We start from the raw sequence: 27,815 nt of genomic DNA on the forward strand, positions 1-27,815 counted from the left end.
TCATGTTGGATAAAAATAGGCAAATGACATCTGTTCCCTTTTAAGAAAGAGAGTTCCTGGCTTCATCGAACCTAATTAACTGGTTAGAGTAGCCATCCATAAAAACAGGAGCTAGCACTTCAGGGCCCATTAGCATCGCCCCATGAAGCTGTCCTCCTTAGCTGGCTGATTTTTCTGTTTCCAAGCCTAAGAATCCTGACCCTGAATATGCGGTAGGTCCCATTCAAGTTTCCTTTTACCTTTAATTCTGTAAGTGGTTAGAGTAGGTTGCTAATGAGGTTAAATAATGGGCTGAAGTCTTGGGCAGATTTTTCATTATTGTTGTTGTTCTGAGTTCATGCCTTGACCAGTTAAGTTCCATCAAAATTAAGATGATGGTCAGTTGTAGTTTATAAGTCCTCTTCTAAAAAGCACATTATAACTTAGAAACAAAAATTCAAACACTGATTTTAAACATTTGTCCCATAGAAAATTGATTCTCAAAAAAGTATTCCTTGAAAACCAAAGGAGGGGAGGCTCCTGGATTAACCCTTGCATGTTGCATGTTGACTTTACATTTCAAGGTCAACATTTGAAAGGGTGCATGGATGGCACTCAAGAAGAATCTAACCATTACATTAAAGGTCCTGGTATATGTTGGCAAATTGAATTTAAATAAAATATTAAAAAGATTAAAAATAAAGTTCTGAGAATTCTAGCAGTAAAAAACCCTGCTTCTCCTTATTTGACCAGAATAATCAACCTTATCTGATCAAGGAAGGTTTGTTTTATTTTTATGAAATATATTGCTGTTCTATGGAATTCCACAATTTTAGAAATAAGAGATATTAAATCAGAATTTTGAAGTTCACAGTGTTCAAAATTTATTCATTTATATATCTACAACAAATTCCATTTGACAGATAGCTTGAGAATCAGGGATATCATTCCAAGACTGGCTTATTCCACTTGCAGAACAGTAAGTGGCAATAAGGTTTCCTTATTTCCATTCTAAATCATCTCATTGTTACCAAGAACTCTTAGTAACCACCTCAAAAATATTTTGAGTCAGTTTGATCTCATTGTTACCAAGAATTCTTGAGTAACTTACTCAAAGATATTTTCCACCACTTTATCTGGAGGCACAACATACCTTCTACCAGATTTGGAATAGATGCATATTTATAATTGTTGGCCGAATAACAAATTTCCAAACACAAGCAAGGTGGAGCAAAGCTTACATTTTTACCATGTGAAGAATTCCAAAATCATAGTAATAAAGAGGCAAAATATAATAGTAGGCATTACAAATGTGATAATGAGACCTGCTGAGATAAATCCTCATAGAGATGAGAAAAGGAATAGAGAAGCAAACTAGTAAGCAAAACAGAATCCATGAGTCCAGATTCAGGTTCTATGTAGCACTTACTGACAGAAAGTTAAAATTTGAGTTCTAGATATTAGTACCAGAATGAGAATCATTACCTGGAAACAGGGACCAGGGTGGAGGGATCCTGCTAATCAAAAAATAAATCCGGGTATTGGGGATAGGCAACTAATGCTGTCTTATACCTGGAACTATAGCATATGAGGGAAGACAACACACTCAAATGAAAGAATAATTCCTATCTACCAAGAGCAAGAATCTATAAAACATAAACATACATAAATGATATAAGCCCCAGAGAAGATGAAACAGACTAAACCACAGACTGGAAATGAAAACTATAACCATTCAAATTAAAGACTAAAACAATACTCATGGGATGAAACAATTCTAAAGAAGAAGTACACTGTAGAAAAAGAGAGAATTAATGAATTTGCGAGTAATTCTGAGAATTCACAAAAAATATATCACAAAGGGCAAACCAAACTTCTAAAGAATAAGGAAAAGCAGGTAAGAGATATGCATGGCTGATTTGAGAGGCTCCAGAATACAAGAATAGAAGGAGTGGGGGAAAACAATACGTGAACCAATATAACTGAATTTTCCAAAAGGTAAGAAAGAAAAACATGTTTCTAGCAAACTACTGAGTTCTGAGAAGTGTGCAAGATAAACATAAAGCTAGAACGGAGATATGCAAGAATCCTAATCCTAAATAATAATCCTAAAACCTGGAGGCAAAACATTATCTGCAGAAAGTGGCACTTAAGTAGTCAGATTTCTCTTTAGCAGCAAGAAACCTCAGAAGGCAGTAGAATTATATATTTAAGGTACTGAGGACAATAACTGTGATCTAGAATTTTATACCCAGTAAAACTATAAGAGTTAAAGAAAATGAAAACATTTTCAAGCATATAAAAATGAAGACTGTTAGTACTACAGATACTCTGCTTAAAAAAAATAAAGACTGTCATCAAGCAGAGATGCAAACCCAGAAATTAATAAAATGTCACTAAATTTAGTTATTTATCGACTGCAAAAACTACTGACAGCTTTATATGTTTTGGGAAATGTAAAATATAACTCTACTGAAAATAATGAGAAGTAAAATAAATAATGAATAGTTGCAGTATGATAGTTTCTGTGTTGCACATGAGAGAAAGGAAGAAATGTCACATAGTTGTAGTGTATGTTAGAAAATAAAAGTCATTATATGACTTTAAAAAAATTTTTAATGAGTTTTTAAAAATTTCAGAAAATCTAGTAAAATAATAATGCAATTAAAGTTTCTAAGACAGGGACACCTGGGTGGCTTAGTGATTGAGTGTCTACCTTTGGCTCAGGGTGTAATCCCAAGGTACTGGGATAGAGTCTCACATGGAGCCTGCTTCTCCCTCTGTGTATGTCTCTGCCTCTCTCTCTCTGTCTCTCATGATAAATAAATAAAATCTTTAAAAAAACAACAACAACTAAAGTTTCTATGACTGTACAGGAAAATAAAAGACTATTAAAATTTTTGTTAATTCAAAAGAAAACAGGAAAAAAGGAACAAAAGAAAAGGATTTACACAGAAAACAATAAAAGGATAGTAATAAGACTAAGAACAATAAATACAGTAAATGTCATAGATTTAGCATTTAACAAAGCCAATAATTACCAAAAAGACTGTGATTTACTAAATTAAGTTTAGAAAACAAAGTCCATCTAAGACAAAAACTACCTTGAGAAATTAAGATTAAAAAGATAGTTATCTGGGATGCCTGGGTGGCTCAGCAGTTGAGTGTCTGCCTTTGGCTCAGGGCATGATCTGGGAGTCCCGAGATCAAGTCCCACATGAGGCTCCATGTGAGAAGCCTACTTCTCCCTCTGCCTATGTCTGTCCCTCTCTCTCTCTCATGAATAAATAAATAAAATAAAAATATTTTTAATAGAAGATAGTTATCTCATAAATTATAAATCATATACATATATAATATGTCATTCTAATTTTTTTCACATGGCCTTATGTTTTCGGCACTTATTAATTTTGACATATATAGTTCTGGCTCATTCATTTAAACTTCTATGCTTACTACTTGAAGACTATTGTCTGATATTAATAATAACTGCAATAACTAACAATTTACCTATTCTCTTTTTGAAAGCATTTTAGATTATTTCCGATTTTATTGCTCTTTGAAACAATGGTACACTTTTTATGTTCCATCTGCCATTTTGTGTATTTTTGCAAAGCCTTTTTCTAGATAATATGTCTAAAGGAAGAATAGTGGCATCACTAGCTGTATGCTTCTTCAATGTATTGAATATAACCCAATTGCTAAACAAAGTGCTTGTAGTTGTAGCAACTTACACTCCCACTCAAGATGGAAATTCTAAACTTTTCAAGGTTCTTTCTGCCTTTGCCAATATTAATATAATCGGACTTCTTAAATTTTATCAGCTGTATGCATATAAAAATATTCTTCATTTTTGTTTTGGTATCGTGAGGTTTAATATCTATACTGTGTTTATAAGTTGTCTCTTAGTGCATTGCCTGTTCAGATTATTTCCCCATTTTTCTATGGAATTATTTTAAAGTTGAACTGTTCTTGATTTATTGGATAGCTATTGACTGTGACATATATATTAAATCATTTAATTTTTCTAGTATTTTATTTAGGAACTTTACATCTTTATTCCTAACTTTACTTTCTTTTTCTGTCCTTGTCTGGTTTTGATTTCAAGATTATTACTTGTCTTATAAAATGAGTTGGTGACTGATTTTCCCTCCTTTTCTATTTTGCCAAATATTTTGTATTTGGTAGTTTTTTAAAGGTTAGAAAAGTTCACCTTGGGAATAGTCAGTTTTCTGGAAGTTTTTTTTTTGTGTGTGTGTTTTGTTGGAAGCAAGGACAATAGTCATGAAGACAATAATTTTGATTATAAGTTAAATTTATTTAAAAGCTACTGGTTTATTACACTTTTATGTTTTTTAAAAAGATTATATAACATTTTTCTAGAAGTACATTTAATCAAAGTTTTCAAAATGTTTTTGTTATACTATTATGGTTTTAAATATTGACATAATTTCTGTGGTTCTGTCCCTTTACTTCATAATTTTTAATTTTTAAAAATTTTCCTTGATTACTCTTGTTGGAAGTGTGACTATTTTGTTAGCTCATTAAAGAACTATATTTAGTTTTGTTAATCTTCTCTTATGTTTCTTTGACTAATTTACATTAATTTTTTTTATCTTATTTGTGAAATTTTCTTCTCCCTAATTAAAAGTCTGTTCTTTAGGACTTTCCTATCTTCATGAGTTGAAAGTGACACTCAAATATTCTTGTGCTTTTTTTGTTGTTGTTATTTGTTGGTTTTAACAAAGGCATTTAAGACTGTAAGTTTATTCTAATTACTATCTTAGATAATAAAAAATTTTTGTTACTTAATACTCTTTTCAACTCTAAATATTTTAAATTTCTATTAGAAATTTAGAAGTGTCCTCATGAATTTTTAGCTTTTATAATTTTAATCATTAATTTATTATTGAATTATTAATCTAAGAGTGTAGAATGTAAAAAAAAAATAAAAAATAAAAAAATAAAAAATAAGAGTGTAGAATGTATGAGCTCAATTTTAATAAATGTTTCTTGTGTGCTTGAAATGAGGTATCTTTTTCTATATCTTTGATGTAAGGCTCTCGCTTTGTCTCTCTTTCTCTCCCTCTCTCCCTCCCTCTTTTCCTCCTTTCCTCACCATCCACTTTGTAAGTATTTAATGCAAAATATCTAGCTGGGTGGCTCAGTCAGTTAGGGGTTCAACTTTTGATTTTGTCTCAAGCCAAGATCTCAGAGATCAAGCCCTGTGACAGGCTTCCTGCTCAGCAGAAAGTCTGCTTGAGATTTTTCTTATTCCTTCTCCCTCTGTCCCTCCCTCTCATTCTCTCTCTAAAATAAATACATCTTTTTAAAAAAAATGTCTATATCCTTACTACTTTGGTTTTGGCTGCTTGGTCTATGGAGTTTCTTATAGACTTGAGTTAAAATATACCATACAATTGTTAAGTTGTGAAATTTAACTTTAGATTCTGTCAGTTTTTGCTTCATACAGGTAAATACTCATTTTTAATTGCATATAAACTCATGATTCTTATGTATTTTTTGTGAATTATTCTTTTATTATTTTCTGCCCCATTCAGTTCTTCTTGCCTTACGTTCTGTTTTATCAGATATTAATAAAACCCTGCCAATTTTCTCTTTGTTAATGCTTATATGACATCATTATAAATATGGATTTATATATACAAATATAAATTTGACACAAACAGAAAACTAGCATACATTGTTTATGGAGCTGTACATATGTACAAATAGTCAAAGAAAGTCATAGAAAATGCCACTTTCGATAATGACAAACTAGCAATTTGGATAAATACACTCATAAGGAAAAACTATATGTACGTATATATGTATTTTAGAAGAGGCAGGTGAGAATTTGTGGGTCAAAGAAAAAATCAAAAGGAAAAGTAGAATGTATTACTGTATTTTGAATTAATGACAATAAAAAGACTACATATCAAAACTTGTTTGCTGCAACTAAAGTCATGTCAGAGGGACATTTTTAGCATTAAATGTGTATATCAAAAAAGAAGGAAAGCTGGATATCAGTGAGCTAAATGCCCACTTCAGGATGTTGGAAAAAGTAAATTAAATTCATACAAAGCATAAGAAAGGAAATAATAATGATAAAAGCAGAAATGTCAATGAAACTAAAAAAAAAAAAAAAGCACTTTTCAACTCTTTATTTGAGCCCAAAACCTCAGCAATTAAAACAACAACAACAACTGGGGTGCCTAGCTGGCTCAGTTGGTTAAGTGTCTGACTCTTGATTTCAACTCAGGTCATGATCTCAGGGTCATGAGATTGGGCCTAGCATCAGACTTCACTCAGCAGGGAGTCTGCTTCTACCCCTCCCCTCTCGTTCTGTCCTTCCCCACACTCTCCACCCCCCCCCCAAATAAATTTAAAAATCTAAAAACAACAACAACAAAAACAACAAAGATGTCAAAAGAGAAAAAATACAGGCCAATTTTACGTAAGATAATTGCAAATGAAATCTAGCAACACATAAAGTAGTACATCGCAAAGAAGCTGGCTTATTCCAGGAATGCAAGGTTGTTTAACATGAGAACATTGGAGTTGAAGTCATCATAAATACAGAGAACATATGATCATCTTAATGCAGAAAATTTATTTGATAATATTTATTATCTGTGGTAAGCTGAAAACTTCCCCCCAAAGATGTATATGCCTCAATCCCGAGAACCTATGAATACAGTACCTTACATGGTTACATCCTGATTCTCGGGATTGAGGCATATACATGGCTCTTTTACATGGTAAAAGAGACTTTGATTAATCGAAGAATCCTGATATGTGCGTATTATCCTAGATTATTCTGAATGGGCCAATGTAATCACAAGAGTCTTTATAAAGAAGGAGGCAAGAAATCAGTGTCAAAGAAGGAGATATTTACAATAAAAAACAGAGTTTGGAATGATGAAGGACGTGAACCAAGAAATGAAGAAAACCTATGGAAACCAGAAGAGACAGGGAAACATAATCTCCCGTAAAGCCTTGAAAAAGATTGCAGCTTTGCTGACCCATTTGGGGCTTCTAATCTCCAGATCTTCAAGAAATCAATCTGTACTGTATTAAGCCACTAATTCTGAGGCATTTTGTTTACAGAAGCAATAGGAACTAATAGTAAAACTTTGCAATTAGGAAAAAAAAGGAATTAACTTAATCTTAAAAGGGTATCTACAAAAAAAATATAGTACAAACATCATCCTTAAAAGTGGTATGTTGAAAGCTTTTTCTCTGAAACCAGACAGGAGACAAGGATGCCTAATATCACTTTTTTATTTAACATTGGGAAGCCCTACCCAATGTTGTAAGGGGAAAAAATGATAAAGGTTGTATATATATAAACCACTGTGATTTGCACATTTCATAATTATGTGTATTAAAATCTAAAGGAATCTATAATAAATGACAGAATTTTTAAGAAGTGAATTTAGCAAATTAAAAGAAAGCAGATCTCCTTATAAATTTGGCTAACTCCAAAGTCATTGCAGTAAAAATAAAAGATGAGCCTGGAACATCTTGTTATGTCAAAAAATAAAGAAGTGTTCCAAAAATGAAAAGGACAAGTCAAAATGATACAGAGCCAACTTGATGAGGCTGGCCATACTAGGGGCAGATTTAGACTCAAAATGAATAATGGCAGTAATTACCACTGAATAAAATAATAATCCATGTGTCCATGCTGAACCTAGGTAAACAACTACATAAAGGAGGATTGAAAGCTCCTTTTTATAGTATAATGATTATCATTAATTTACGTAAGAATCATGAGTGAGCACTGGATGAATGCTTAAAGAGGACAGGAAATTTACTTAATTTCAAAGTCTCTCTCTTTAGTTTACATAACTGAAAGTGGAAATCAATGGTAAAGAGAAATAAATGTTAGCTATGAACTGGAACAAATTAGGGACACCACCTTAATCAAGTGATTCAGGTAAACATCACGAAAATGGGAAAATCTTAAAACATGTGCCTTCGAATGTAATGCACTGGGAAGGAGATTAGACAGATGACAAATAGACTACACATAAATACATATGTCTGTATGTGTGTGTCTGAAAAGTACTACCAATTTGTAAATCTGGGTGAGGAGTAAATGGAAGTTATCTGTACTAACTTAATGAAATATGTAAAATATCTGTGCACAGAAAATTTAGAAATATTGAAGAGAAGTATATCAGAATCATGAATTAGAATATCCAATGTCATACAAATTTATATAATCCTCCACATATCAACTTGTTCCAAATGAAATTCTAGCAGGTGTGTGTGTGTGTGTGTGTGTGTGTGTGTGTGTGTGTGTGTAAATTGATAGGGATAGTCTAAAATGTACATAGAAATTCAAGTACCAAAAATAACCAAAACACTCATAAAAAGTCAGGCCCCCTCATCTTTTTCTCTTGTCCAAGGAGAAAAAAGGTGAGGAAATTACTCTATTAGGTACTAAGGCTACAAGATTTTAAGATATAAGGCTACCATAGCCAATTAAACAATGTAGTATGAACACAAAGATGGGCAAATGGTTCAGAATAAAGAAAGCAAATTTCATCTATGATTATGATAAACACACTAATGAGTACTGGATAAATTATGATCTTTTTGATAAGTGTTACTGAGTCAATTGGATAGCCATATGGGGGGAAATGTAATTATATCCTTACCACAATTATACACAAAAATCAGTTCTAAGTAGTTTGAAGATCTCTAGGTAAAAGGAACAGCAATAAAGATTCTAGAAAAAACGAGAGAATATCTTCAAGACTTTGGGGAGGGAAAATATTTCTTAAGGAATGTGAAGAAGCCATACCCATAAAGGAGAATATAGATTGTACACATTAAAATTAAAAACTTTTATTGTCAAATAGAAAATTATCTGAGTGAGGGATCCCTGGGTGGCGTAGCGGTTTGGCGCCTGCCTTTGGCCCAGGGCGCGACCTGGAGACCCGGGATGGAATCCCACGTCGGGCTTCCGGTGCATGGAGCCTGCTTCTCCCTCTGCCTGTGTCTCTGCCTCTCTCTCTCTCAATCTCTCTGTGACTATCATAAATAAAGAAAAAAAATTAAAAAAAAAGAAAAAAAATAAAATTATCTGAGTGAAAAGGCAAGTTAGGGAATATATTTCTAACATACGCAATCTACCAGAGAGTTCATGTACATAATAAAGAATTTTTATGAATCAATAAGAGAAAAAGCAGACAACCTAATCAAATATCAGGCAAGACACTTGAATAGACAATCATCTGAATGGGCCAATGAATATATAAAGAAAGTATGGAATCTCATTAGTCATCAGGGAAATACAAATAAAATCACAACAATTTATCTTCATCAAGATGGCTAAATGAAAATACTGATAATGCCAAGTACTGACAAGGATGCAGAACAATGGCAACTTTTGTACACTGCTGCTAGGAGCGTGATTATTAGAATTAGTTGGGAAACTGACATTATCTATTAATTATCTATTAATTCCCATATATATATCAAACAGAATTTTATGGAGAAGAGTGCCTGCAACAGTTTTAATATTTGGAGACTAGGCACAATGCAAATGGAATCAGCAATGGAGTAATTGAATCAATTCTAGTATATTGATATACTGATATAGTATATTGATACAAAAATTTTAAAGCTACAAAAATGATCAATTAAAGGCACATGCAACAAGATGAACATCACAACATCATTTTGAGCAAAGGAAACCAAACACAAAGTGTCATACAGTTTGATAATAATCAAGTTCAAAACCAGTCAGAACTGATCTACGATGGTAAAAAACAGAACATTGGTTAGTTTTTGAGGAGAAGAGTAAGGGATAGTGGTTGTTAGGAGGTGCAAATTTGAGTGGGGATGGGCAACTTGGGAGCTAATGTTTACCTTCTAAGCTGAGTAGTGTTCACATGAGCCTCCTCACTTTGTAAAAATTGAGTTGTACATTTGACATTTATACACTTCTATACAATATATTTAAAATTCAGCTAACAATTAAATTTGTTTAATGTATGGGAATAACAAATATCGAAATCCTAATAGTGGTTACTTCTGAGAAAGAATGGAATGGATTTGGGAGGGGCTGATGGAGGCAGGGGAGAATTCAACTCTATGCCTTATTTATTTTAAAAGAATATAATGCAAGCATAGTAAAAATATTAAGGTATAGTTAAATGAGGGTTTGTTACATAGGTGTTTGTTATAGTACCATTACTCTGTATACATTTCTATAGATTTAAAATCTTTCCCTTACAAACAAAAACCAACCAGTGAGCTTGTCCTAAATAATATGTTCACCAATGCAAGAGACAATTCCAGGACCATGCCATCATGATCTCCATATTGCTCTCAAAGACTAAAATTGGAGCATCTCAAGATGTTGTCCACTACATGTCATAGAGTGACAGAACAGGTTGAAGAGTAAAAGGTAATGAGCTATTCTGTTCTCTGAAGGGAAGTGTGAAATTTTGGTGACTTTTAATAGAATAGGCACCTTCATGAGCTCTTTATAGGATCCTCAAACTCTTCTCCATGGAGAAAATGTACACATTTACATATAGTGGATACAGAAGGCAAAATAAATTTTCTGACTCTTTTGTTTTTTTTTTTTTTTTATTTTTTATTTTTTATTTTTTTAGTTTTTTTTTTTTCTGACTCTTTTGAATGTCTTATATGATGTCATGTTTGCAGTTTTGTTACCTCTGTGTTATCTTTTATTTTATTGATTGTTTTATTTCATTATTATTTTATTTTATTACATGGATCTATTGAAAGTAAGTGTAAGTGATAGACATTCTGATTTTTGCAGTTCCCCCTATATTCCTTTCATCTGTGCGCACACACACACACACACACACCTTTCACATAACCATGGATGATTTGTAAACTGCTTCTCACCTCGTTTTCCATTTCAGTCTCATTAAAATTTCCAAGGTCTACTCTAGAGTTCAAGCTTTCTCAAAGATCAATGCAGACTTCACTTACCATTAGGTTTTGTTGATCCATCCTTCAAGAAGCTAATTTAAATTTCTCCTCACCAGGTAATATGGTAAGTCACTACTCTATGTCAATATTTGCTTTAAGTTCTTTTCCACTTGATGGAGTTCACGAGATGTGTAAAGCATTTACTTGGCTCTTCAAGAGTGGGTTATATATATATATATATGTAAAAACAGAAAGGAAATGAGTGTAAACTTTTCCAAAAGGCCTTTCTGAAGTGAATGATCATTTTATTATTTTCTCAGATAAAATTAACTCAGTCACTTGAAAGAAATACAACACTCATATTTAATGCAAAGTATTGAGATGAGAGAATGAAATATATCTGTATTTATAATTCATCATAACATTTTACATTCAATTTTCACTTTGCCAAAATGCATCCATCACTCTATTTTAGAAACATAGAGGAATTCTTAATACTTCATGAATAAAAGTCTGAGGGGGGAAAAATTCCCTCTGGTAGCAGTATTATTTCAATACAAGTTGTAGCTTCAATTCTTTAATGCAGACAAAAATCCCAAAGAAAAAGCTTAAATGTTGGAATGTCCTCTTGCTATTTATAAGAAAAGTAACTCCCTATACTCAGAAACACAGCTCTAATAGTCACCTCCCACCTCTGAGCCCATCCACTTTTAGGTCCCAGCTATAGGATGACAGGAGTTGACCAGGAAAAGGATAACATTTCTGAGAGTTCATTTTACTCTTGAGTCACTTTTGCATGAAATGATAGCTTGCCTTTTGGGGATTGGCCTCAATGCGTCTCTCTGTAAATTACTTACCATATATCAGTCTTGATTCAATAGACTATAAAATATAGGGGCTTTTTATTGGCAAGAACTTAGGGTATTTTTACAATGCAAAATAATTCTCCCCTGCAGGCAAACTTAAAAGAATTAAGAGTTATGAGACTACAAGGAAAAAGTGACCATGTTTTCTCTTGCAAACCCCTCCCTATCTTCTATTCCAGATCTCCCATGTACGACCTTTTAATGCTTCAATCCAAGGAAAGAAGACTGAAGCTGTAAAAATAATTTTAACTCAAAGTTTTTTTATTCAATTCACAAATTAATTTAACAGCAGCTCAAGGTTTCTTTTTTCCTTAAAGTACTTTTTTTTCCTAATTGCCTAATTTTCTAATAGGAACTAGAATCTTCCATTTGAGTCCTCTCAGAGCCTGATTTCATCTATGTCCTATATCGGAGACTAGAAAGCTGGACTGCATATTAAACTTACCCTGCTCTTAAGCTTCTTGAATTTGGTTCCTATTGGATATTACATTCCTTTACTAGCTAAGAAACTATGGGATGACAGTACACAATGCTCTGGTACCATCAAATAAAATCAGTCTCCATCCTTAACTATTGTAAAACATTTTTAATTTTTTTTTTTTATGATAGTCACAGAGAGATAGAGAGAGAGGCAGAGACACAGGTAGAGGGAGAAGCAGGCTCCATGCACCGGGAGCCCGACGTGGGATTCGATCCCCGGTCTCCAGGATCGCGCCCTGGGCCAAAGGCAGGCGCCAAACCGCTGCGCCACCCAGGGATCCCCTATTGTAAAACATTTATCTCTGAAATGATATTGTATATCTGAAGCATAATCCTGTTTTTTAAAATGTTATTGCTGTGTTTTATCTTTTTTTAAAGATCTTTTATTTTATTTACTCATGAGAGATACAGAACGAGAGAGAGAGGCAGAGACACAGGCAGAGGGATAAGCAGGCTCCACGCAGGGAGCCCGACGTGGGACTCGATCCCGGGTCTCCAGGATCACGCAGTGGGTTGCAGGCAGCGCTAAAGCGCTGCACCACCGAGGCTGCCTACTGTGTTTTATCTTGATGTTATTTTAAGGGTCAAAGCGAGAAAAACAAGCTCACCCTTTATGGAAGCTGTGGCATAAACCCAGATACACACACACACACGCAAATCCAAACAAGAGTTTCAACAAAGAGCCATTTAATGCATATCAGTTGTTAATAAGGTATAAATATGAATTTGGTTTGAAAATTTAGAAAAACAGTGTGATTCTTTTTTTTTTTTTTAATTTTATTTATTTATGATAGGCACACAGTGAGAGAGAGAGAAGCAGAGACATAGGCAGAGGGAGAAGCAGGCTCCATGTACCGGGAGCCCGACGTGGGATTCGATCCCGGGTCTCCAGGATCGCGCCCCTGGCCAAAGGCAGGCGCCAAACCGCTGCGCCACCCAGGGATCCCCAAACAGTGTGATTCTTAAAGGAAATCTTCCTATTGGAAAAAGATCATCATGAAACAATCACACTGCTGACCAAAGCATTTGGCCTCCTCTCCTTCCCTTTTTGTTTTCTCTCTTACGATGAAGGGGGGGTGGGGGAGGGGAGTGAGCAGAAACTGGAAAAAGAAATAAATAAGGCTGGAGGGGACCTAAAATTGAGAGCAAAATGAAACAAGTTAGAATCCTTAAAACCATATAATAAAACAAAGTTAAAGCAAATATGATAGCTACTCAATATCTTCACTCTATCAAGCTAAATTTCAGGCAATAAATCACCTGGAGCTGTGAATACAAAGTGTAGCTATAAAGAAGACAAAGTTAAAATTTTTCATTTCTAAATGAAAAATAAGCTGAATTTAGTAAAAAGAACCAATCCTGGAAAGATCCTCAGCAAATCTAATCCCCTCATTAAAAAAATAATAATAATCCCCTTATTAGAAAAGAGAACTGAAAATCAGAAATTCAATGATATGCTTGCTGATGATGGGGCTGGGACTAGAACCCATACCTCCTGGAATTTCCACTGGTACCCTCAATACCTAAAAACTTATGTGCCTTTAAATTTGTCCTTAATTTGGTTTCATTCTACAGATATGCATTCAGCATTTTTTCTGTGCCAGGAATTAAGTTCAGTGAGTCTTTGTATCCATAGAGCTTATCATCTTGCAGGAAAACTGACACCAAACCATTCTTTACAAAATGAAATACATCTGGAATGAATGCGACAAAAAAGTGAAGGGTAAAGAAATATTTTGGAAGTATCAGCTATTTACCTGCTGCTCTAATGAGATTTTTCTCATTGCGGTCACCAAGACACATTTCTTTCCTCATTTTATCTGAACTCTCTTCAACTTTTGATGCTGCTAGTAGTTTCTTCCTCTTGAAGCTCCCTCCTCCCTTGATGCAATACTTAAAAAAAAAAAATGTGGCATTTTATCTACCTTCCAAACAAAGTAACACATGGGTTTTGGGATCTGGGCCAAGTTAGAGAGTTACTGCAGGACAAGCTTGTGGCTGCAAACCTTGGATAAGACTAGAGCTCAAGCATAGCTTTGGGGGCTGAGTCTTCAATTGAGTCAAATGGATGGTAGTAAAAGTTCCTGAGAACACACCAAAGGAATCATCAAGAATGAAGCCATGGGAAGAATAAATAACCTCGAGAATGTGAGTATGGGGCATGTGGACCCAGTAAAAATTTTCCCAAAGATCTTTATTTTCCAGAAATGTCTAAATATGCATACAATTTTTCTTATAGTACAAAAAAAGTGAATATAAAAAAACCAATAGGGATCTCTGGATGGCTCAGCGGTTTAGTGCCTGCCTTTGGCCCACGGTGTGATCCTGGAGTCCCGGGATGGAGTCCCATGTTGGGCTCCCTGCATGGAGCCTGCTTCTCCCTCTGCCTGTGTCTCTGCCTCTCTCTCTGTGTGTCTCCCATGAACAAAATAAATAAAATCTTTAAAAAAAAACACACTAAATTAAGGAATCTGATTTGCATTACATAGGCTGCTTTAGACAGGAAGAGGATAATTTAATATTAAGAATGTTAAACTGATATGTTTTCATGTCCCCCCCTAATGATATTGCCCTGCAGCTCTTATGCCATTACGGCTCCAAGAAAGAATAAGATGTGACACCTTGAAAGTCCCCGCCAGTCAAGAAGCAGAAGTGCTTCAGGTTATAGGAGGAGAGAAAGAAATGGAAAAGAAAGGATAACAAGTCGGAGGGGAATGTGTTGTCCTCTTCAGAACTGAAGCAACCTACCAAGCAAGAAGAGTAGAAACACCCAGACAGGTTAAGTGTGTGTGTGTGTGTGTGTGTGTGTGTGGCTAATGGAGGAGAGTAATAAGATCAAAAAAAAATGTTGAAATTCTCAGAGATGATGGAAGAACTTTCAAGGAGATGTTTCATTTTTTCCAGCACCTCCGACAAGGTTCAGGAATGGCAAAATGGCATAGGAGGAAGGATGCCAGGAATGAGACTCAGAGTGTCCTTCTGGTTTCATTTATGCACATGTGGCACATGAGAAATTCAGAAATCGGAGTTCTTTTCCCCATCCAGAAGGCTGAGTTACAAGGTTACAGGCCTGCCAGGAGCTTCTGTAATAAGAGGCAAAGTGTCCCTTGAGTGGAAACTGGGGTGAAGACATGTCTGAGAATTAGAGGACCTATAGGCCAGCAAGAGTGAGAGACAGTAAATAGAATTGTCACATGACCTAGCAACTCCATTCTCGTGAATAGACCAAAAATAATAAAAGCAAGTTTCAAAAGCGAGTATCACTTTTTGGATGAACAAAAGTGATATAACCCTAACATGGAATATTATTCAACCATAAAAAAAGGAATAAAGTACTAGTACCTGCAACTATAAAGATAAATTTTGGAAACATGCTAACTGAAATAAGCCAAACACCAAAGATCACTTATTCTATGATTCTATTATCTGAAATATCCAGAATATACAAATTCTGTCTATTTTCCATTCATAGAGACAGAAAATACAGTGGTGGTTATAAGAGGCTGTGAGGGAGAAGGAATAGCTACTGAGTACATGGGTTCCATTTGGGGTGACAAAAAACTTCCAAAACTAGAGAGTGGAGATGGCTGCATAATGTTATAAATGTATTTAATGCCACTTGATTGTACACTTCCGTTAAAATGGTAAATTTCATGATATATGCATTTTACGACAAGGTAGTAGTAGTGTAGTAGTAGTAGTGTAGTAGTAGTAGTAGTAGTAGTAGTAGCAGCAGCAGTAATAGAGGTAGAAGTAGGCCTTGCCAACAGGGAGTGATGGTTAATGTAGCCATGGAACACTCAATACGCTTCATTCATACCAAAGGAACAGACTATGAATTTTAGCAAGTGAGCTCTTCATTATTGGGCATCAGAGATAAATACCCACGAGTGGTTGATGGAGATCCAGAAAAGAGTATGAGCATGCTAGACCCTAACTACTTCACTGTCAGGATAGAAAAGTAACCCTTGAAACCAGAAACTGCCTTGGGGACTGAGAGAAACGAAACAGATTAGATTGGAATTGAATTTTGAGTTGCCGTAATCATTTCTGAAATGAGACTATTCAAAAACTGAAAGAAATTATTTTAAACTAGAAGGGCTTGAGATACTGTAACTGGCAAGCTTAGAAGTGTTTTTTTTTTTCCTTCCATCAACAGGAATAGGTATCTCAGACTGAGATAAACACTAAAAGACCACTTCTTTGGTGCACAGTATAATATGTATATTTTAGGTTTTAATAAGATGGAAATCAGAAGCAACCAATGCAGATGTGTTCATAACCCATCCCTTTGTTGAGTGAATTCATGATGTTTATCTTAACAGTGATGAGGATAGTGTCAGAAATGTAAGAAGTGCTGTATCAGTGGCCCTGTTTGTGGTGATAGAAGATTCTGGTCTTGAGCAAAAGTGTGTATGAAGTCAACATTCCGTGAAGTTTAGGTATTATAGCTCTACACATATATAATGCTTAAAAGCATCACTGCTGTGAAATTCCTACGGGATAAAGATGTATTATACATGGTCTGGAACTCTTTATACATTTAATCTCCACTTTCCTGTTGAAACAACTGTTTTTATAAGGAAGTTTTTGATAATGTGAGACTTCCAATGGCACAATTATGTCATAGCACAGAAGTATTTCTCAGAGTTCTCAAAAGTTTGATTCTATTTTTTAAGAATTGAGATATTTTATTTATATGTGTACAGATTTTGTTTTTCTTTAAAATTTTACAGAGATTGAGTTGACATATGGCGACAATTAGAACTGAATCTTCAACTTGAAAGAGCCTTTAGCCTCTCTGTTGTCTCAACAACACCATTGTCACTTGTTCATTTTTAGATATCTTGACCTGTGGGCACTGGTGTTCACTCCGCACTATAGCTAAATATGTGTTATTATATCCAATGACGAAGATTATGCTGGTGAATCACATTGTTTGGCTTAAGTGGCAAAATCTCAGAAATATTCCATCTCTGGAAGACAAGCCACCAACTCCTTACCTCAAAAAGACTGAAGTCATAGCAAGTGTACCATCACCCATCCTTAAAACAGAATTGTTTACTAACCAAGAAAGCATTATGTAAATTAGACTGTAAAGTGCCAAGCGGTATGCATATATAAGGCATTATTACAGAGCTGTCATTAACAAGTGTTCTAGAGCTTTGCCAAAGAATCTTAACTATTTGATGATGATGACTTTGGTACAGCAGATAAAGCCCAGGAGACCCTAGATTAGCTACAAGCCATACTGGGAAAACTGAAAAAAGCCTAAAGACATTCATTTAAAAAATATAATTTGAAATATCTACATTTATAGTAGAGAATATGCAGCCTTCCTAGCACATAAGTAAGTAAAAGCATTAATTTTGAAATATAGGTTTTTAATTTTAGTGCATGGATCTGTTTTGCAATGGTTATAGGTACTTTTGGGAAAATGATGTCTTCAGTCCTTCTGGCATCTCTGTTGATTTTGTGGTTTAAATGAACTCTCACTTTCACACAAGGTAAAAATGAAACAGAAGGATTAAGCAACTGGTTGAAGGTTACACAGTGACTCAATTCAGAGAAAAGATGAACTGTGTCTCTTGATTCCCACAGCAATTTTATATTGTGACCTAATTCTTCCCAGGTACCAAGACCCAGCTAAATACGCTTTTCATTTTTCATTTTATAGGAATTGATTAAATAATGGCTCAAGATTGTCACTGTACTTTTATTATTTTAATTGCAAGGCTATCAATAGTTATGTAGAGTTTCATAAAAGATTGTTCTTGATGTGATGTAAGAATTGATTTTCTTTCAGCTCAGCTGATCACTCAGAATTTTGAATGTGGAAATCTTTTAGAACTGTACTTTGTTTTCTTAATAGGATTATGGTTAATCTCTTGATGAATAGTAATGCAGAATCCTTTGTTTTTTGCTTTATGTTGAATAGTTCACTTAGTTACATGCTCTTACAACATGTTTTCTCCAACTCTGTCAATAAGCACAAATATCCCTCACTGGTCTGCTCTCTGACTGAAAAATATTAGTACAAATAAAATGAAAAGATAAACACCATTTGCTATTTGGTGTAAGATAAACTCACCCTAGGAGATAAAATGAGACAATTTACAAGATTAACTTGAAAAAATCTACTTTCTTGGACATTTTTGGCCAGGGATAGGCTATGAAATCACTTATCATCTCTGAGTCCTGTAGATTTTACAAATTTCTGGTAAGAAACAAAAATGGGACAGTGAGAAACAGTAATTGAGACAATGATAAAAACTGAAATTTGGAACTGTGGCTTGTCTTTGTTTCAGCCGAGATGCAGCTGAGGTTTTCTGCTAAGTGTAGTGGAAAATAAGGGGAAAGGAATTATTGCCAAAAAAGTAAATACAATGATAGTTGAATATATATATTAAATTATTTTCCAAGGAGATTTTGTGTGAGAGCCTGTCTGATAGTGCACTTCAATACATTTACATCTTGGAATTTTAAAGGGTCTGTCTATCAGTGTGCTTTCTGAATGGGTTTTCAATTGCACAAATGGTCTCTATCACATGAAAAGCAATCCTGTTTTTTGAAAGGCAATGTACTTATTGTGCTACCCACATGGGACTATCAGTGCCTATTGGCTACCAACAATTACCTTTGAAATGAAAAATATTGTTTGTATCAAAGAACTGTTTGAGTCTAAAGAAAAAGCTTTGCAGCCTGCCAATCATTCTCATATCCTGAGGATTATATTGTTGGGAGTTTTATACAATTTACATGCAGAACCTGAAAATGACTCCAGTGAGTTATATAACCCCATGGGGTGTTTTCACTCTGGTTAGGTTGCATTTCCTGACACTGCTGACATCAGATTCTTTTTATAAAAGTAGGAACCAATGTCCTTCTATTTTTAGATATCTGTAGTCTGTCCATCAGTGATTACTTGGAATGCTTTTTTCCTACAGAAATTTCAGAAAATCACCTTTATCAGTTCAGCAGGGGATTAAGGAAAATAGTTATTATAAATGTCTCCCCAGATTACTGGTTTGGAAAAGCAGTAAATAGAATAGTGAGTGTCATCTAGATTACCGGAATAAGTTACCAGTGCTACTAAATTTCCAGTAACTAAAGCAAGTTCAGGGATCTTTGTAAATCAGTATTTTAGAATTATTTTTTAACCACTGTTTTTGAAAAAGCTTTATCATTCTTTTTTTTTAACATCATGGAGCAGAGCCAGGCTGTCATTCCAAAATTCATTCCTTGCTCAAAAAAATGCATCTATAATTTCTTTATAGTGTGTGGATGCCATGGCAGGAAACTGCTCTGGAGACAGAAGACATGCCAATGTCATTAAACAATCCATATGTCTGCCTAATGCATGAGAGTGAGTTATTGTAAAGCTTGATATAAACAGATATGTTATATGATAAATATATAATAGGATACTTAGTGAAGGTTTAAGTGTTACCAGACACTCACGGGGTCTCCTCGGCATATTTCCAAAGGAACTCTAGTCTTAGCTTTGTCTGAAATTAATTTTGATTATTAACAGAAAGAATTTTTATTTTAATCAAAAACATACATCCTTTATATTTCAAAAATGAAAAAACAAAATGAGGTAAAGGGAAAAGAGTTAGGGAGACAGAGAATGTTATTGCTTTCATTTATAAAGGAAAACATATTGGAGTTAACAAACGTTCACTAGCAAGAGTCACACCATTAGCAACACTCTGCATGTGGGTGTACATGTGCATGTGTATATGAGTATGTGCATGTGTGTGAGTGTGTGCGTGTGTGTGGACATATTTATGTATATTTTATATATATACATGACCATAGTACATATATACTTATAGTAATCATACATAATGTATATGGTATAGTAGATATGTAGTAGAGATATATAGATAGTAGATACCTGTTTGACATGTTATGTTATAATTTCATCATATTCCCAAATTATCAAGAGACCATATTGCAACCATAAAAATTCCAAAAACTCTTTAGTCTTTGGGAATCTGCTTTTAATTTCATATAAATCCCTAACCACAAACATTGGTAAAGTCAAATCAATGAATATTTATTCGCTGGCTTATTGAGTGTTTAGATTTTTGCTATGTACTATGACTAGAAGAAGAGAGTAAAATGAGAAACTTCAATTCATTCATTTAATTTTTTGGTGCAACAGAAAAATACTCCTATTCTTTGTAGCTTGTAGTAGAACATCAGCACTAGTGAGAGAGAAGCATAATTTGAGAGCCATTGTAGTAAGCAATGAATTTTGTGGATTCTTATGTTGGAAGGAGATAAAGTTATAAAAGCAGGTCTTTTTTGATAGCAAGTGGGTATGGATGCTGCAGACCATGGGCAGTAGTTAGAGAAAAAAACAATATGGTGGGAGGTCAAATGTGGGTCAAAGTCCAAAGCAGAATCAGTCAGGAGAGTAAGAGTCAGCAACAAGTAGGTTAACAGTATGAATGCAACAGATTCAGCATGAATGCAACAGAGACAGAATCTGTCTCAATTCTGTCTCCCCTTTTGACTTTTGTTTATTTATCTACCTGTGACCTTCCTGATTGCTGAAAGAAACTAATGTGTTTATGAAAGCAATGAGATTAAGACAATGTCTGGGATGAATGAAAAGACTGGGAGCATTTAAGTTCTGTATTCAAGGTGATGAATAGGAGGAAAATTTGGCATCTGACCAGGATATTGGTAGCAAGGTAGATGGCAAGAGTGGAAGGATCAGAGTTGGACTAGAAAAGCTAGGGAGATTGGCCTGGCACTTAGAAACCCATGTAAGTAAGGAGGTGAACTCGATGTGATCAGAGAGAAGACTGGACTACAGAATGGTATCTCTCACTCTGACCCTTTCTTGGCAAGAAAGAAGTCTGAAATTGAAGCAATGTGATGGTAAATCCAGAACATTTGATATGCTTCCTGCTATATCAAGGACAGACCCTAAGCCTGCTAGCATTACAGGCAAGACAAATAGATGTATCTGGATGAAGTGGGTAAGAAAAGGGGTATAAGGGTTTTCCTAGAAAGGTGGTAATAGGAAGAGATTGATGGCAAGGATACAGGAATAAAGTGATGAGAGTATAAACCAAGAGGTGAGCAGTGAGAATGGAGTGAGAAGGAAAAGGAAATCTAAATGAGAACAAGATATCAGCACTGAAATAGAATTCAATTAATCTAGAGAAGGGCAAGAATCAAGCTCATCTCCAATTGATCTTTTGCTTACCTTTAACACTCTTGACTTTTATTCTCACAAGGTTGTCCTAGAACTAATTATTTTGTTCCTTTCTCTTCTATCACACTGTTCCCTTGTCCTATTGTTGCTTAGAACCTTCTGTGACAATCACAGAGCCACTGGCATTTCAACATCTGAATATCCAAGCTGAAGTGCTTGTACATCACAGCTGCTAGGGTTATATTATGAAATGATAGTTTTCAAATCCTAAACATGAATCAATATTTTGCAATTCTTTACATGAGATGACATTAAAATACATATCTTTTACACAGAACTGCCTTTTCTCCATTCTCCATCAATCTTGCTTCTTCATGGTGGTCCATAGCCTCAAAAATTTAGTTTCTTTTCATGCTTTGCTATATATGCAGCATGTTTTGAATGAAATCAGAAAATTGTGAGGCTAATTAAAGGAAAAACAGCTTTTTCATGTTTCAAGTCACCACAGAAATTTAAATTGAATATATTCTCTCATTCTCCCCAACCACCACTCCTTTTTTCAGGATTTATTAATTTCTCATGCTGTTCCAGTCTTCTGTGAGTTATAGAAGTTTTACTAAAACATGCCTAGTATCTTCTCCCATGCAGTGTCCCATATATTTAGGAAGAAAGAATATTAAACAACTTAATGTAAGTGCCATCAAAAGACAAGTAGCTCTATGATCAAGAGTTGGAGAGCATTTCTGACTTTCCCCAAACAAGTGTTGTTTAAGCTAACAGTAGTAGACAATGATTTAACCAAGTTGGCATATTGGGAGAGAGTGAAGCCCAGAAGATCGTGCCAGGAGAACAATGCAGAAGTGTGAAAGTAAATTTATTAAAAGAATGGAAGAAAGTTCAAATAGATTGTGATCATCAGGCTAACTGGCCAGAAGTGAGACTGTAGAGGTTAAGTGAGGGCCAGCATTACACCAGGACTGTGAGGATGGTTTGATCTCCAAAAGTATATTAATATATTATAAAATTTTTAACAGTAAGAGAGAAAGCTCAGTGTGTTCCTATCAATAGATGCAGAAAAAGGTATGAGATAAAAGCTAACACTCATTCAGGAAAATTTCTTAGAAAACTTGGGTTTCCCTCAATAAACCTCAAGGAACATCTCATACAGATCTAAAACATTAGTACTTCTTTAAAGTCAGAAACAAATGTGCTTTCTATCCCTGCTATTCTTTTACATTATAATGGCAACCGAAGCCGAACAATTTAAAATAAAAGACAAGAAAAAAATAAGAATTGGAAAAATAGAACATGGGTGCTCTGCCTCTAAAATTTCCTTTCCAGCTACTAAACAAATGATTGTATTGTGAAGGGTTAATCCAACTTTTCTATAAATTGAGATGCTAATTAAAGAAAATATTTCAACCTACCCCACACCCCAGTTGATAATGCAACTTAAATGTAGCAATATCTTTGTGTCCATGAATTACTAACCAAAGTAAATGATCTGTGTTTGTCTTTCTTCAGTATCTTTTACTATCCAGTCTGCCCTCAATTTTCTTGCCAGTTGCATTTCAGTAGTTAGTTATTGTTTGCATGCAAACTATAAATGATTACAGAAACATGCCTTGTTAGGGTCATTTTTTTTCTTACAATGTGCCCAGTATATTGTTAAAAATTATGATGAACATGAGATTTTATACCAGTAGAGACTTTTAGGAGTAGCACAAGAAATTTTATAACAATTATCCTCCCTTAGATGAAAACAACAACAACAAATCCCATCCTAAACAATGGTTTTAATAAGAACAATTATCTTGAATATGTAAATATCCCAAAGGATATTTCTCTAGGCATCACTGGCTCTTTGGCTTCTAATTAGTTTTCTTCACCTTATTAACTCTATTTGCTGGCATTTGTCACAGTGAGGCCAAACCTCACAGGAAACACTGTACATCTTAATGTCACATGTACTTTCCCTTTTATATAAATAATGTTAGCTTTATAAAATTATATTATGAAAGCAAATGTCATATTATATGAATTCCATGGGGTTATGTATTTCAACTCCTTGATATACTATTATAAAATCTATAATCTTAGTAAGATTTACTTAACTTCCTTAAGGCTTAATTTACTTGCACAACATGCATGATAACATCTACTTCATGTGAATCTTATAAAGACTAAATGAGATATGTACAGACAAGCTCACAGTGGCTGCAACTTGGCACTGAGTAAAATGGGAGTCCTATTCCTTTATTCTTTCTGTCTATAATATCAAATAATAAAGATATAATTTTCATGAGGTTAAGGACCATGCCTTTTGTTCATTACTGTGTCCTCAGAATAGAACACATTGCCTTTTATATAGAGGAGGCTTAATAGAAATTTATTGAATAAATGAAGGAATGAACAAACTTTGAGGGATCTTGAATATAATCTAATACAACAACCATATATTTTTATTGAGATAAAAAGCTCAATTTAAAAAATAAAATTACTACTTTATTTTAAAGTGCAGAATTCAGTAGCTTTTAGTACATTCACATTCTTGTACAACCAATATCACTATCTTATCCTGATCACCTTCATAACTTGCCCTAAAACAGACCCTGTACCCACTGAACAGTTCTACTCTCTCTTCTGCCAACCCCTGGTGATCATGACTCTGCTTTCTGCCTCCATCAACCACTTTCTATTTAGATGAAGGGAAGATAAGGTCTAGAGACATCATATGACTTCCCAAGTTGCAGTGTCAGTAAACCTCAGAGCTGGGCATCAATTTAAGTTTAATTCCCTCTCTAGAGCATCATTGTGCATTGCTTTACATACAAATCATTTGAGCAGTTTCTTCATTAAGAAATTTCACTCACTCTCTTTTTCAGGGATATAAAGACAATAATATTCATCCAGACTTTTTCTGGTTAGGTGGATGATTGAAAGAAGGCTTTCCATTTTCCAAATGAGTTCCAAGAGTAACTAACACACTGTCCCAGGCACTGTTCTTAAGTATATTACAAACATTAGCTCTTTTCTGCCTCACTACACCTATAAGATAGGGACTATTGTCCTACTTTTCAGGTGAGGAAATTATAGTAAAAAGAATTTAAGTGACTCACCCATGATCACACAACTACTAAACTGATAATCCAAGGATGTTAATAGGATTTAATTTTTAAGATGAGAGGGATTGGAAGTAATGTAGTTTCAGGGAATGTGGAAATCAACAGTTAATTAATCAGTGTTCTACACGATAGGATTTCTTCTCTGAGCTTCTAATGATTCAATTGCCTCTCGTGGATTAAGTCTTTAATTGATTAATTATGAATTTCTGAGAGGAGAAGATAGGGTGAATTATTTCTCAAACATATTTGAGCAAAGGAGTACTTATTTATTTATTTATTTATTGAGGTATAATTTACATGTAACATTGTATTAGTTCCAGGTGTACAACATAATGCTTCAATATTTTATATACTACAAAATGATCACTATAATAAGTCTAGTTACCATTCATCACCATACAAAATTACAATTGTTTTTCTTGTGATGAGAATTTTAGGATTTACTCTTTTGACAGCTTTCAATTATGCACCACAATATCACTTCCTATAGTTAATGAGCTGTATTATTACATCCCCAGGGCTTATTTATTTTGTAATTGGAAGTTTCACCCATTTTGTGTGTCCCCAAACCCCCCATCACTCAACCCTGCCCTGGATCTTGGTTTTCTTGAACCTTTATGATCATTTGAACAGCCTGATTTATTCTTGGTAGGTTCCAGTTGTTGAGGGTGTGCCAAGACTTGACAGTGTTCCAAAGGGAGAGATCTCAGTCAGATGTTGGATGTTGTCTCCGCGCTTATGTCCCCTGAAAGCACTACCGTAGTCTCAGATGAGTGGCAAACCTGAAGTCTGTCCCTCAGGCTGAAACTCTAGGACAAATAAATAGGCCCATTTCACAGAAAGACTGAGAAAATGTTGCCTTCTCCTGTCTGTGCAGTGCCCTGGGCGTGGCAGTATGCCAAGAACTGTTATTCTGATCATTACTGTCCTGTGAGACTCAGGAATGTGAGTCCTCATGGCCACCAGAGCCAAGTGCTCAAGGGGAGCCCCCTGTGTGGTCTGTGTGTGCCCACCAGCCTTAGCCAAGTAACCAGAGTATAGAAATTGTGTACGCTCATTTGCTTTAGTGAGGCAGCTGAGAACACAAGGGCAAGGTATGCCTGCTGGCCTTGGCAGGGCAGCTGGAGAGTGTGTATGCCTGCCTATGTTAGCTGGGTGGGGAGAGTACAAAAATGATGCACCTCAGTGCCTCCCTCTGAGAGAGAGTCCCAGCAGACTCTTTCCCCTCAGGCAGACTCTTTAAAATTAGCAATCAGATCTCCTTCACAAATAGTGTAGGCACTTTCCAAAATGCTGCTCTTGTGTTGGGCCCCAAAGAGTCTGCATGTAAGCCTTTTAAGAATGGCATCTCAATTCCTTACAGCCCTTTAGGTCTCCTAGACATAAGCTCCACTATTTTCCAAAGCCAGATGTTTTGGGGGCTTGACTCTCTGGTACAGGTCCCAAGGACTGGGATGCTTGCTATAAAGCATGAAACCCTCACTCCCCAGGAAGAAGTTCCAGATTTTTGAGATTCCTTTCAATTGTGGGTTACTGCACTGGGGGTGGGGTTTTGGGCAAGATCTTATCTCTTCCTCTCCTACCCATATTGATGTGGTCTATTTATCCTTTGTTGTAGATGAGCTGTTTAGCTAGTTTTCAGAGAGAATTGTCCTATCTGTAGCTATAGATTCAGTATGTCTGTAGGAGGAAGTGAGCTCAGGATCTTCCTACATAGCCATCTTGGATTGCCCCCTCCAAAGAACTTTTTAAAATGAACTTATTAAGTTATAATTTATGTGTAGTAATTAAACTCATTTTAAATGAACAGTTCAATGGGTTTTGACAGAGAGTCACCACCATAATCACTCTCTTCCCAGAGAAGTTCCCCACCTCTGGCCTTGGACAACTACGGTTCTTTTTTTCACTCTGTTTTTACAATACATCAAACTTTCCCTTCTACAATTTTATTTGTGGAATCATAGTATGTACTCTTTTGTCTGTCTTCCTTTACTTGGCATGATTTTAAGATTCTTTGGTGCTGCATGTTATATCAGTAGTCTGTTCCTTATACCGGTAGTCTGTTCCTTTTATTTCTTTGTATGGAAACAGCATAATGTATTTGTCTATTCATCTATTAATGAATATTTTTGTTTTGCTTTGTTTCATTTAGATAGAACATCTTCCACTTTGAAAATCATTGACAAAGTGACGTCTGGGTGGCTCAGTGGTTAAGCATCTGCTTTCAGCTCAGGGCATGGTCCTGGAGTCCCGGGATTGAGTCCCACATGGGGCTCCCTGCATGAAGCCTGTGTGTCCCTCTGCCTGTGTTTCTCTCTCTCTCTCTGTCTCTCTCTCTCATGAATAAGTAAATAAAATTTAAAAAAAAGAAAAAAGAAAATCATTGACATGAATCCTAGTTAATGTGAAATTCTTAGATACTTATGGACTCCTCTGGAGAAGTACAAACCAGAGATGTCATGCAGACAACAATTTGCTTGGTCATGTAGCAGCTGTGACATCAAAGGTAAAAAAACAAAACAAAACTGGGGAGTACCTTCTTTGTGTCTGACATTTTGTTGGACACTTAACATATCTTACCTAGTTTAATGTTGGAATGTTTGGAAGTCACTCTGAGGACCACAGTCAGATTGTTTTGGGGAAAGTGTATGTGTGTTCATAGGTGTGTGTGTGTGTGTGTGTGTGTGTATGCACACATATGCTGTATTAAATACACCAGAGAAGTAAAAGAAATCTTAGACTCTGGACAAATTGAGCAGGTTTTTGTGACAGAATATTAATCGAGCTTAAGTCCCTAGATTGATGGCAAGTGCTTTGTTGAATGTAATTAATAAATATGAAGGATTAGATGTTGAGTCTGATATCTGTTGACCTTGTAATTCTACAGAACTTACAGGCAATAAAATGTCCCTGTATGTTGTACTGAATCTGTGTCTTGTTTTCACAATTATCTTTGTAACCAGTCTTACTCAGTTACCATTCCAGAGAGCTCCTCTTCCCTATTACAGCACTAATAAATTAGGGGTTCCATAAGTGCCTTTGTTCAGATTCATTTTCTTCTTTCAGTTAATGAACAGCCATCTGCAGCTGCTCCTCGATCTTAATCCATCTGCATGGAGATGCCATTGTTATATACAGCATTCTATAAATATTGCTATGTTGACAAGCTGACTGCAGATGGGGGGGGATATTTTTATTATTATTATCCCTGATTAAGAGAGAGGCCAGATTGACAACACAAGGGCTTGGAGGTCCCTTCTCTTCTGT

At 35.1% G+C, this 27,815-nt stretch overlaps 1 long non-coding RNA gene across 1 annotated transcript; it reads left to right on the plus strand.

The window, feature by feature from the left end:
- Nucleotides 1-100: 100 nt before the first annotated feature.
- Nucleotides 101-27,383, plus strand: LOC121488276. The gene is made up of 3 exons (XR_005987007.1): nucleotides 101-212; nucleotides 14,827-15,026; nucleotides 26,701-27,383. It is a non-coding gene; the product is annotated as an uncharacterized LOC121488276 (long non-coding RNA).
- Nucleotides 27,384-27,815: the final 432 nt, after the last annotated feature.

The sequence above is a fragment of the Vulpes lagopus genome, chromosome 3 (genome assembly GCF_018345385.1).
Source record: "Vulpes lagopus strain Blue_001 chromosome 3, ASM1834538v1, whole genome shotgun sequence".
Taxonomy (NCBI): domain Eukaryota; kingdom Metazoa; phylum Chordata; class Mammalia; order Carnivora; family Canidae; genus Vulpes; species Vulpes lagopus.